Here is an 11,777-nt window from a genome sequence, read left to right as displayed (position 1 = left end):
TCAGTGTTTAACCACTGCCTGGAAATATTTAAACCGTGGAAGGGAAAACAAAGCTGACCAGGGCTTACTTGTGTAAATAGCATCTGTGCTGTGCCCACAGATAGTGTAGCATTTATAACCCCTGCCGCCACATGTTCACCTACACTTCTATAGGCCTGAAACCTGCCGGAGCCTTCTCGCATGCATCTCTATTGTGCTCGCTTCTTCTCTTAAGCTTAATTTACACTATGCAGAACGACGGCGTCACTTGACTGAAAGAACTGATTGATCAGTTCTTTCAGGCAAGCGTCACTGTCCTTCTACGGAGTATAAATTATGCTTTAACTTCAGCGCTGATCTGTCTCTATAAAGAAAATACTAAAGACACGGCCCTGCACTGCCTGGGGGGAAAAAAACTGAAGTGTGTGCCGTAAGGGGACATGTGATGGAAACAATTCAGTGAGTGGAGAACATGTTTATTCAAACTAGAGATTTAAATCCACCTTGGGGCAACCAGGTTGTGTGTGATTCCAGGTTGTGCATGATTCCAGGTATCTTGTGTAAACACTAACAGTATTTGTGCCGTGCCGTGCTCTGTGTGTGTGTGTGTGTGTGTGTGTGTGTGTGTGTGTGTGTGTGTGTGTGTGTGTGTGTGTGTGTGTGTGTGTGTGTGTGTGTGTGCGTGTGTGCGTGCGTGTGCGTGCGTGCGTGCGTGCGTGCGCGAGAGTGGGGGGAGTCTGTTGCGAGGAAGTAGGGGACACCTGTTTATGTTGGCTCTGGAAGCAGATGGTCCATGCTGCCCCAAGTCCCCTGAGGGAGACACTGTCAGCTGAGCCCCAATTAAAGAGTCACCACAAGTCAAACAGTGGAGACGCTGAGAGAGAGAGAGCAAGACTTGCAGGTAGTTTATTAGGGAGAGAGAGAAATACACAGTCTAAGAGAGAGAGAGAGTGAGAGAGAGAAAGAGAGAAATCAGAAGAAACGAGTGCGTCATTGCTTTACACAAACTGCTGACACAAAATTGGAAGCCCACAGTTGTAGCTATTACGATTTCCATTCACTAGAACAAAGAACACGAATTAGAAACACTAAGTATAAGGGGTGTCCACTGCTCTCAACATATTATAGATGTCAATGTTGTGTGCAGGTCATGTATCACTCAACGCTAGAGCATGCTGTCAGTTTCACTACACACCATTTAAACTCCAAGTTCAGACATGCATCGAGGATCGTAAGTTATTACTGTAGGCCACCAGGAGCGACGCAAATAAACGATACAAAAAAGCACCGCGATTATTTCACATCAAACTCTTTCGCAGATTTTGTTTTACCTTGTTTTGAAAAAAAACTGTGTAAGGATTAGTTGTTGATTCAAGTTGAATCAACAACTCATTCTGTACAACCAGATTTGCAAGACTTTGTGAGTGCTGCACTTACAGTACAGTATAGATATTTGTTTGTTAAAGTGGAAAAAGTAGAAACGTTAAAGCTGTTTGGTCAGTAACATGGGTCTCTCCAGCTCTTTTAAAAAACTGAAAATACATTTCAAGTGGGTTACAAATTTCATCCAACCAGGAAACGCCACAAAGAGATAATCTTATCCGTGTTCCAGTTCAAATTTCGTCCGCTCATTTATTTGTTTATCACTTCAAATTTCACTTGTTTATCCTGTATCCTGTATGCATTGGACGGACAATACGCGCATCCTATGACTAGATATGATTTTACGCACAGATTTTGAGGAGTTGCCACTTGAGAGCTCAAGGAGGCTCATCAGAGCTCATTGGCTGTTGACTTGACTGTCCCGGACATGAGAGCCCGCCTCCATGACTAGCGAGATAATCGAACCAGTTTGATTTTGTGCAGGGGCTGTTAAGACCGCTATGACCGCATCGCTGGCGGTGTCGGTCAGGTTCGCACTGCCTTATATGTAAATGAAGGCAATGGTTAGGGAAAGTCTTCTAGTGTGATGGACTTCCCTCTTGAATTGAGAGCAGTGAGCTTCACAAACTGCAGTAACCAACCACTTATGCCTGACACATAATACGAGCCAATCTACAAGCTCACACAAAAATATTTGCAACAAGGGTAAGGTGTTGTCATGCAAACAGTGCGGGGGGGGGGGGGGGGGGTGTAATACGTAGCCTCAGTTCCCAGTTCCCCTCTGTGCTGGGGAAATAGCACAGCACTGAATCCTTTGAAGACACACCACTATTTTGTCAAACCTGTCCAAACAATAAATGCCCCCCCTTGGCTCTTTTGTCCCCGCCCTTGATTATTCAACATTCTCCCTCCCAGTTTCTTACTCTCTCTTTCAGCTCAAAGCTTAAAGGGCAAGACCACTTTGGTAGAGGTTTGGGTTGTGTAGTTACCTTGCCATGATGTAACTCCAAAGGTGGACAAGAAATCAAAAGTAATTGCTCCATTGATTAGAAATTGATAATTCAAAATATGCTCCTTATTGACTTACATTGTTCTGTAAAACAGCTCTCAAAGTCAATCTTGTAGCACGTAAACAAACACAAACAAAGCTGATTCAGACAATATAGAACATCACCAAACCCAGTACTGTTTGTTTTTTTAATAGAAATGTCAACTTCCTGCTGATTTTACTATTTGAAGATCCGGATCAACATAGTCAACATTTTTATAAAAAAAACAAAACAGTACTGGGTTTTGTGATGTTCTATATTGTCTGAATCAACTTTGTTTGTGTTCGTTTGTGTGCTAGAATAGTGACTTTAAGAGCTGTTTTACCATACAATGTAAGTCAATGAGGAGCATATTTTGAATTATACATTTCTAATCAATGGAGCAATTATTTTTGATTTCTTGTCCACCTTTGGAGTTACATCATGGCAAGGTAACTACACAACCCAAACCTCTACTATGTGGTCTTGCCCCTAAAAAAAACTGGTTCAAAAGGCTTTTTTGGCCTCGGTGCTCCAAGTGTGGCACTGACTTATGCAGGGCCAGGGTGGCATGAAGTATGATATCTGAAGTATAGCTCCTTTTGGCAAGTGACACCGGCGCATTACAGAGGTTAAATAAAGCTCTTGATGTTATGTCCCCCCGCCATCCCACACGTCGTCCACTACTTATTTGTATTTCTTAACCCTCGTAGGGTCCTCGGGTCCTTTTGACCCGGTTTAACATTTTCAACATGAATTAAACGTATGTAAAAAAAAATTGTTCTCTATGAAACTTCTTCTATTTGCCTTATTTACTGTACTAAACATGTGATATGAAAATGAAAATTTTCATTTTCATGAAAATGAAAATTTTCACACAGGGCCTTCGGGTCAAAGTGACCCGAAGGCCCTGGGTGTGACTAAAACACGAAGACCCTACGAGGGTTAAACACACACATACACGTAGCCTGGGACCAGACGAATCTGCCAGTGCCAAAAAAGAAATAGCCCTCTGTGATTTAGTGATATAGTCTGGCCACGCAAGGCTAGCATACACGTACGTACGCACACACGGATGTACACACCCCGTAACACCCATTTAAGGTGCACACATTACTTTCACCATAATTTGTTTAATTGTTTAGAGTTCAGCCCCCCCCCCCCCCCATGTATGTAACAAAGAGGTCCAGGGAGACGGGCTCAATTCTAGGCCCTCTCTTATATCTCTGTGTGTTTGTGTGCGTATGTGCGTTTGGTCATATACGTACGTCTACATGTGCACGTGTGTGTTCTGTATGTGCGCATACATATCCTTGTGTGTGTGTGTGTGTGTGTGTGTGTGTGTGATGGCCCTGGGCCTGCATGGTGTGTCTGCGTGCAGCTGCCCTCCGAGGGTCCTCCTTTGTGTCGTGTCCCCCCCCCCACACGCACACACCATTGTCAACACGCCCCCTTGTCCATTCACGGATGGGCTGGTGGTGGGGGGAGTTGGTTGGAGAAGGGGGGGTTGCTGATAGTAGAGGAGCATTGAGTTCATGTGTCTTTTTGGCTGTGGGTGAGGGGTAGGAGTTTGGGTATATGGGCTTGTGTGAGAGAGAGCATACATCATACATTTCCTTCTTGTTCTTAACTGTACATACTTAACATGTTTTCTGTTTGGCAATGCATGTTTCACATGCCAATTAAGCCCCTTTGAATTGAACTGAATTGAGAGCTAGGCAGTGTGTTTTGCATTTAATTGTATATTGTTGTTTGTCTTTAAATGTTTCGATGAATTGAATACACAGGACCCCAATGGAAACAAGCCATAGAGGTTTCCTGGATTATCCTTTTAGCATCCTTTTGTATGAAACTGTACTTTTTTAAAGTATAAAAAAAGGGTATGCATGCATAGTAGGTCTGGAAGAAGAAAAAGAAAGTTAACTGAGACTTGCATACATGTTTATGTGCATTGTGTGTATGAGCATGCTGGCAGATTAGGTGTGTGTGTGTGTGTGTGTGTGTGTGTGTGTGTGTGTGTGTGTGTGTGTGTGTGTGTGTGTGTGTGTGTGTGTGTGTGTGTGTGTGTGTGTGTGTGTGTGTGTGTGTGTGTGTGTGTGTGTGTGTGTGTGTGTGTGTGTGTGTGTGGGGGCGTGCATGCATGCATGCATGCGTCCTCCTCATTGTGAAGTCACTGCGTTCCTATTGGCCAGTGGGCAGTCTCTGTTGCAAAGAGGGAATGGTAGAAGTTTTGCAGCTGCATTTGTTGTCTCAGTCACACTGTTGAACCTGCCTGTCTGGGGGCATTGCACTCTGCAGCTCTACCAAATAAACTACAACAAAGAAAAACCCAAGGACTGTTGCTAGACGGACACTGCTCTTCTCTTCTCCTCAGAGGCTATTTGGATTGGCAGCCTTGTTTTCTTTACTTAGATTCTCTGCTGGATTCCAGAGATAATTAAAGAATAGAGGACTTTTCATCCTCTGCTGCCAAATTTGGGGAATTCATGCAGAAGTGTGTGTGGTTTCTCAGCTTGCTGGAATGACCAAAGATATTTCAATAGAGCAATTCTAGGAAGTCAGTCTTTTTGTCATTTCTCACTGGAGCCCTTGGTAAGTACGTAAACCTATTTATATCATTATTATTGTATTATTAATTGCCTTCATTCCACCAGGGTTAGCTTGAAAAGTTATGTATGGTAAAATCAGTCACATCATTTGTATGCTGTTGGAGAATCTTTTGTTATTTTATTACTTATTTACTTACTACTTAGCTACTTACGACTCTATTTTATTAACTTAAATGTCAGTTTTATGAATCTGTCTGCGCTATGAACCCACAAAAATGTACAGAAATCTGTTTCACAATTATGTGAATTAAGTAATTAATTGGAATCTTATTTGGTCAGCTGTTGCACCGTGGCCTCTTCTCCTCACCATTACACTAGGGTTAATAACCAGACCATTACACAACCATCTCTCCATCCATCAGGCTCGCACAGACACAATCAGATCAAATCACATACCATATTGACCAAAGACATGACACTGATAAACTATGAGCAACTAAGACATCAATACGTATATATTTTCCACCAAAAGTCATCATTAACAATACTTGTGATTAATAATGGTGGTTATATATCAAGCAGAATAATAGGGATTATCACTTTAGCCATAATCATGCAGACCTAATACATTGCAATCAATTGTATTGAAACTTAGAAACTAGAAGACACTACAATATATATGTGGCATAGTATTGCAACACAACAAAGATTCTGCAGGAGACGCTCAACATGTGATCCAAAGCTTGTAGATCTGCAAGTTTTAGAAACATTTAAATAAAACTTGAAACTTGAAAATAGGGATTCCTGGGTAAACTACGGCGGATTCTGTTGGAGCTCCAAACTTTGCTGCCTCTTGCTTGTTTGCTGTTGTGTATATAGGCTACTCTGTAGATAAATGGAAACATATCTAAAAAGATTTGTTTCAAGTTAGCAGATATTTGGGCCACAGAGAGAGAGAGCGTAGAAGAGTGGAGGGAGAGAGAAAGATGCAGGTTGGGGGGCGGGGGAGCAGACAGGAGCTTGGATGCTCAAATTAGAAATGTGTTGAGTTTCTCCAACACCTCTGGGCTCCCATCACATGATGCTGATGATGTCAGCATGATGCACACTGAGTGTGCTCAGCTCAGGATGCGCCACAGAGATCACGTGAACCTGAACCAGTTGCCCGAAGGGGGTGGGGGGGGGGAGTTGTAGAAGTAAGACGAGGAGGATTCTGTGTGTGCGCGCGTGCGTGTGTCAGTGTGTGTGTGTGTGAGGGCGTGCTTTCAGGATGGTCCCCTGTGGATTCAGTAGGCATCTGTTGCCCCTGCTGCCTCTAATCCAGCCCGCACCCCCCACATCCCCCTTTGTCCCGCGCAGACGTCACTGGTGTGTGGTGGAGGACCAGCTCGGCTGTGTCCAGCTCTGCCCAGCCGGCAAATGGCAGCCGCACAGCCACGGTTCAAACCCCCCGGGAGTGACACAGGTCTGGCCTCAGGGGAGCGACAAGACACCCTAACACCCCCGCTACTCTCTCTCTAGGACCCCAGGGGGATATCCCCTCCCAGACCTCCAGACATATAGACACACACACACACACACACACACACACACACACACACACACACACACACACACACACACACACACACACACACACACACACACACACACACACAACACCTTTGTTACTCTAATCGGGAGGACATCAACATTTCAGGACACCGATTTTATGACACCCTAACCTTAAAGCCGAAAATAGCCGATCTACAAGCTCACAACGCGTAGATCTGCTATTATAAGTGTCCAACACCAGCGCACAACTAAGTATATACGTAAATCAGCCATAACTCTATGTCTAACCCCAGTCCCTAAACCAAACCTCTAAATGCCTAATCCCAACCCCTCAAACAAACTTCTAAATAATGGCTAACCCTAACCTGAATGTTTTCCTAATTGTAAGCCTAACAAAAAATAAATAAAAAATCTTCCATAAAACAATGAGCCTCAAAGCCTGTCCTACCACTCTCCTGTGAGGAGGATGTGAGGGTGTCATTACATTTTAAGGTGCAAAGACTCAAGGAAACGATGCGAGTGAAGGACACGAGGATGTTATAGTGTCATACACTCAGTCACAACCCCACAACATAAACATAGGCCTATTCATTGTTTGGGGCGCCGGCATACAGTGACTCAGGAGGTAGAGCGGCCATCTGGGAATCGGAAGGTACCCCGTTCGATCCCCAGCTCCTCCAGGCAGGCTTCGTGACTCCTGGTTAAGTGTCCCTGAGCAACACACTTTACCCCTAACGGCTCCCCCGTGCTCTCACTTGGACCAAGCCATCAATACAGAGAACTAATGTCACCTCAGCGATCAATACAAAACCCCTTTTTGTTTTTTCATTAACCACTGTCAACCTGTCGTCCATATATTGGGCGCCAGGTTGCCATGGTTTACATTATTAGCCTGGAAACCAGCGAATCTTTTTTGCCCTCAGTGATATTAGTCTGGCCATGCCAGGCTAGGTTTACATTATGTTTAAAATGTTTCAACATTTCCTGAATCTTTCACATTTTCCTAAAATAGTAAAAATAGCAGATCTACAAGCTCACGACAGGTCATGACTGAGCATGTTGTATATCGGCTATTTTTGCAGTTCATTGTATGACAAATTATAGGGTTTAAGTGGTTAAGTGAAATCAGCTTTTTATAGAAAAGAAAGGTGGTTATTTTAAGTAATCTTTGGTGATGTAGGTAATAAAATGTCTCATTTATTTGTTAACTCTAACTGCTACTACTAATGGCGTCACAATGTTTCAAATATTGCTGATGTCATGTCACAGTACAGTGTTAACTAAAACAAAGACCAAAACTAAAAGGGGAATACATATTTTAACTGAAACTAAACTAAAAAGTTTTCAAAACGAATAAAACAAAGCAATATTAACTAAAACATACTCAAATTAAAACAAAATATAAATATGCATGTAAAACAATCTTTTATTTTTCCATGCATATCTGATGTCATGTATTCTTTCATCCTACCTTTTTCAGCTTTGATAAATCAAGGTTTTCCTCATAATACCTGAAAAACAAGACTCAAGAATCTATATTAAAACTAAATTAAAACTAGTCAGTTTCTAAAACTACTTATGCACTCACAGAATTAACAAAAACTAAAGTGAAGTCAAACACCAAACTGAAACTAATGAATATTAAAAACAATAATAACTTGTTTACACAGTGAGGAATTAACAGGTTGTCAGAGCAGCATTACAGTATACAGTGAGGAATTACCACCAGCTCTCATTCAAATGATGGTCATTTGAATCCGTAAACTGGGGGGTTTCTTTACACTGCTAGCCGCTTCGCTTAGCAGGTGACCAACCATTGTTTTGATGCTGCTTTGTATTCTAATTGTTTGTTGGTCAAACAGTGAAAGTGGCCTGTGTCCTTTTGGATATCAGACCAAGAAAAGGAAGTAAAAGTAAGAACAAATCTAAAATTTACCATTTAGGCACGCTCTTACAGTATACAGAGCGACTTACAAGTGTGAGATCAGAATAAGCAGAGTAAGTATGAACTCTAGTCAATAAACAACAAGTTAACTAATCACATAAATAGAGTGTAGAGAGAACAGTGTAGTCAGTGCCTCACCATACCAGGTAAACAATTAACCTAGCATCTGTCTAAATCACATTCTTCACATTTGGGGTTGAGAAAAACTAACCTACAAAACAAAAACGAGATCACGTGACATAAGATATGTCTGCATAGTGGACTGCATAGGGGTACAAGGGGAGAGAAGTGCTGGGGCGTGAGGTGGAGTCTGAAGAGGCGAGTTGACGAGTCTTACTGCAGAGTTTATTCCAGTTTATGTATTGGGAGCCAGGAGGGAGAAGAGTCTGGGAAAGGTGGAGCGTTGTAGCCTTATTATTAAGGCTAGGAGACTGATCTAAGTGATCAAGAAGGGTTAGAGGTTTGGATCATGCCTTGAAGGGAGGGGGTGCCATGCCTTTGCCAAATGCCAAATCTGTTATGCAGTCAGACATGTATTGTGGCTGAGTCTGGCATAGCATTAACCACTTAAGCCCTACAGTATATACTTTGTTGTACGATGAATAGCGAAAATAGACGATCTACAAGCTCACAATGCGTCACGATGCGACTGATTGCATTGTGTGTACACAAGTGTTCCTTAGTTAGATTAACTTTCTGCCATTTTCAAATGTTATGCTTTGTATGGTCCTGTTAATGTGAACCTTTCAGTAATATTTTTGCATCATTTTAGTTCTCATGACTTTTTTACTTTTTTGACATTATATTGTGTGCATATATATTTTCTTACCATTTACCACAAATGTGTCAAAATATCATATTTATTATCTGGATGCTTTGTTGACTTTTTCATGCCAAGAGAGCAAAATAGATTGAGAGAAGTACATTATGTAAATGATGAAATTCCATTCTATTTCATTTTTCTTTGGATATAATTTAGAACAGTTGGATACAGAATCTAGAACACAATACTCCTCTCTTGGAAACATTTCACAACATTCTAGCCAGTCATTTGTATACCATGGCAGAGCAGCTGCTTGTAGGTTATACAACCACCACACATGCATATTTAATGTTAATTCCGTTACAATGGCCATTTGTTTTAGGCTATGAATCCTCACACATCTGCATGATAAAAAGAATTGTTGCATTTCCAGTGCAAACGATCCCAGTGTTGCTGTTCTGTCAGGCTGGTCAGTATTGAGTATCTTTGTTGCATTTTTGCAGTGGTGTCACTGGTCTGGTCCCCTGTGTTGAGTCATTTTGCAGTGGTGTCACTGGTCTGGTCCCGTCCTGGGTCATTTTGCAGTGGTGGCAGAAGTGATGGAATGGAATCAGCACCTGACTGTTGTAGGACTGCAAATACAGATTGTTTTCTTTGAAAAACAGCGATTAGCGATTAGAATAACTTTTTTCGAGTCATGGCAGCCAACTCTATGGCTTGGGTTCCTCCGACACCAAGGGACACACAGGTAGATCGGTTCAACACATTTATTGTATACAGTGGCAAGATGTTACAAGCCAGAGCGGATGGAATTGATGTCATGACAGAGGCTCTCTCCTGAGTGTGTGTGGATGACTGATTTATCCTGTGTGCATTGATCATTGTCCACACCACAGTGTGTATCTTTAATGTGTTAAAAAAAAACTATACATCAATGAATCTATCAAAGATTTTTTTAATAATAGACTCAATCGATTAACCTCTTAAGCCCAATTTTGTACTTAGTCTTTCAACAGTGTCACGCAAAAATAGTAAAAAATTGCAGATTTACAAGCTCACAACGTGTCACATGTGATATGTTGTCAGGTCTTTTAGCTATTTTAGAAAATCGATTATGTTTTATGATGTTGCACCCCTGGACTGTTCTCACACAGCAGATTATCACTATTGTCACTTCAGTGTGTACACAGTACAATCCTCAGTGTCAATTTAACTCAGGCATGAACAAATGGAACCAAAATGGATCCAAATGTTCTCAGTAGTGGTTCATGTGGTTAACATGTTTCAGAAGATATCCTATGTGCTGTGTCATCGTTCTTTTAGTTGATTCCCCTGGAATCCTGTCCGGTGACTAAGGCCTGCGCTGCATTACTAGGGGTCACTGGCTGTGTGTGTGTGTGTGTGTGTGTGTGTGTGTGTGTGTGTGTGTGTGTGTGTGTGTGTGTGTGTGTGTGTGTGTGTGTGTGTGTGTGTGTGTGTGTGTGTGTGTGTGTGTGTGTGTGTGTGTGTGTGTGTGTGTGTGTGTGTGTGTGTGTGTGTGTGTGTGTGTGTGTGTGTGTGTGTGGGGGGACGGGTGTAGCATGAATAGATACAGCCTCCGTCTGTGCATGCCGTATAGTTCTAGTGAACAATGACCTCCGTCGCGGGAGGACAGATTGGCTTGGCAGCTGTTTTGTTGAGCGACAGCAAGCCAGACACACTTCTCTCCCCACCACGGCCCCGCCAAGCCCCCCCACACACACACACACACACAGACACACACACACACACTCTCGCTTTCTCCTTTTGTGCTACTTTCATTGTTGGAGGACTAAATTATTCCAGCCCTCTTCTGGCATTCATGGAGACAAACAGTGACGCGGCAGCTTGGATGCTGGGGGTCGGGTCATTAAGGGGGCCCCCGTTTTCCGGTGGGCTGACAAGACCCCTCCCCATCCCCCTTTGCAGTGATCACATACAGTATTTTATAATACTGAAATACTAGGCCATGTCCAAGCACACAGTACAATTCTGAGTGTAAATTTAACTGAGATTGCAATAGAGATTTTACTGTGTTCTGTTGGTACTTGTGCAGATCAAGTACTGTTGTAATGTAGGCCTATCAGTAGTGTTGCTTAGTTATTCTATATTAGCAAAACCACTATATTATTGTTATTCAAAGGGCAACGTTTCGACCGTTTAGGTCTTCATCAGGCATATGGTTTTTGACAGACAGAGGAACATATTTATACCAGAGTCATTGGTAGAGCAAAATGTAAAAAATGTTGCCCTTTAAATAAAAAATGTTTGGGACCTACAATCCAGTGTGCGGATATTTTAACTGTATATGATCACTGTCTTGTTATCCAACGCCTAGCCTAAAACAGATGATGTGAACACAATATCTTGATTGAACTCAATCTGTTAAATAGATTTTAGGAACCCTAGTGTCCCATTCTGGAACATTCAGTGAAAATAGCAGGTCTTACAAGCTGCAATGGTGTAGACTAGGGTAAAAAAGGAGGGGGCTTAGTATAAAAGCCCTGGGGACACCGGTCAACGAAGGGTTTAAGTGGTTAACAGCTGACCACCAGCTT

At 42.3% G+C, this 11,777-nt stretch overlaps 1 protein-coding gene across 2 annotated transcripts in view; it reads left to right on the top strand.

The window, feature by feature from the left end:
* LOC308073772 (putative ribonuclease ZC3H12C) overlaps window positions 1-11,777 on the top strand; it is a 28,305-nt gene that overhangs the window by 5,459 nt on the left and 11,069 nt on the right. The window contains exon 1 of one of the 2 annotated variants that reach the window (XM_080412893.1): window positions 4,850-4,982. The exons of the other annotated variant lie outside the window; for it this stretch is intronic. The gene's annotated coding sequence lies outside the window, so the exon portion shown is untranslated. Of the gene's footprint in view, window positions 1-4,849; window positions 4,983-11,777 lie in introns of those variants that run through there. 2 annotated transcript variants of the gene reach the window in all.

This window comes from Gymnoscopelus braueri (assembly GCF_963280865.1).
Source record: "Gymnoscopelus braueri genome assembly, chromosome: 18".
Taxonomy (NCBI): domain Eukaryota; kingdom Metazoa; phylum Chordata; class Actinopteri; order Myctophiformes; family Myctophidae; genus Gymnoscopelus; species Gymnoscopelus braueri.
Note: the sequence above shows the minus strand (reverse complement) of the source record. Positions and strands in the feature narration are given on the sequence as shown.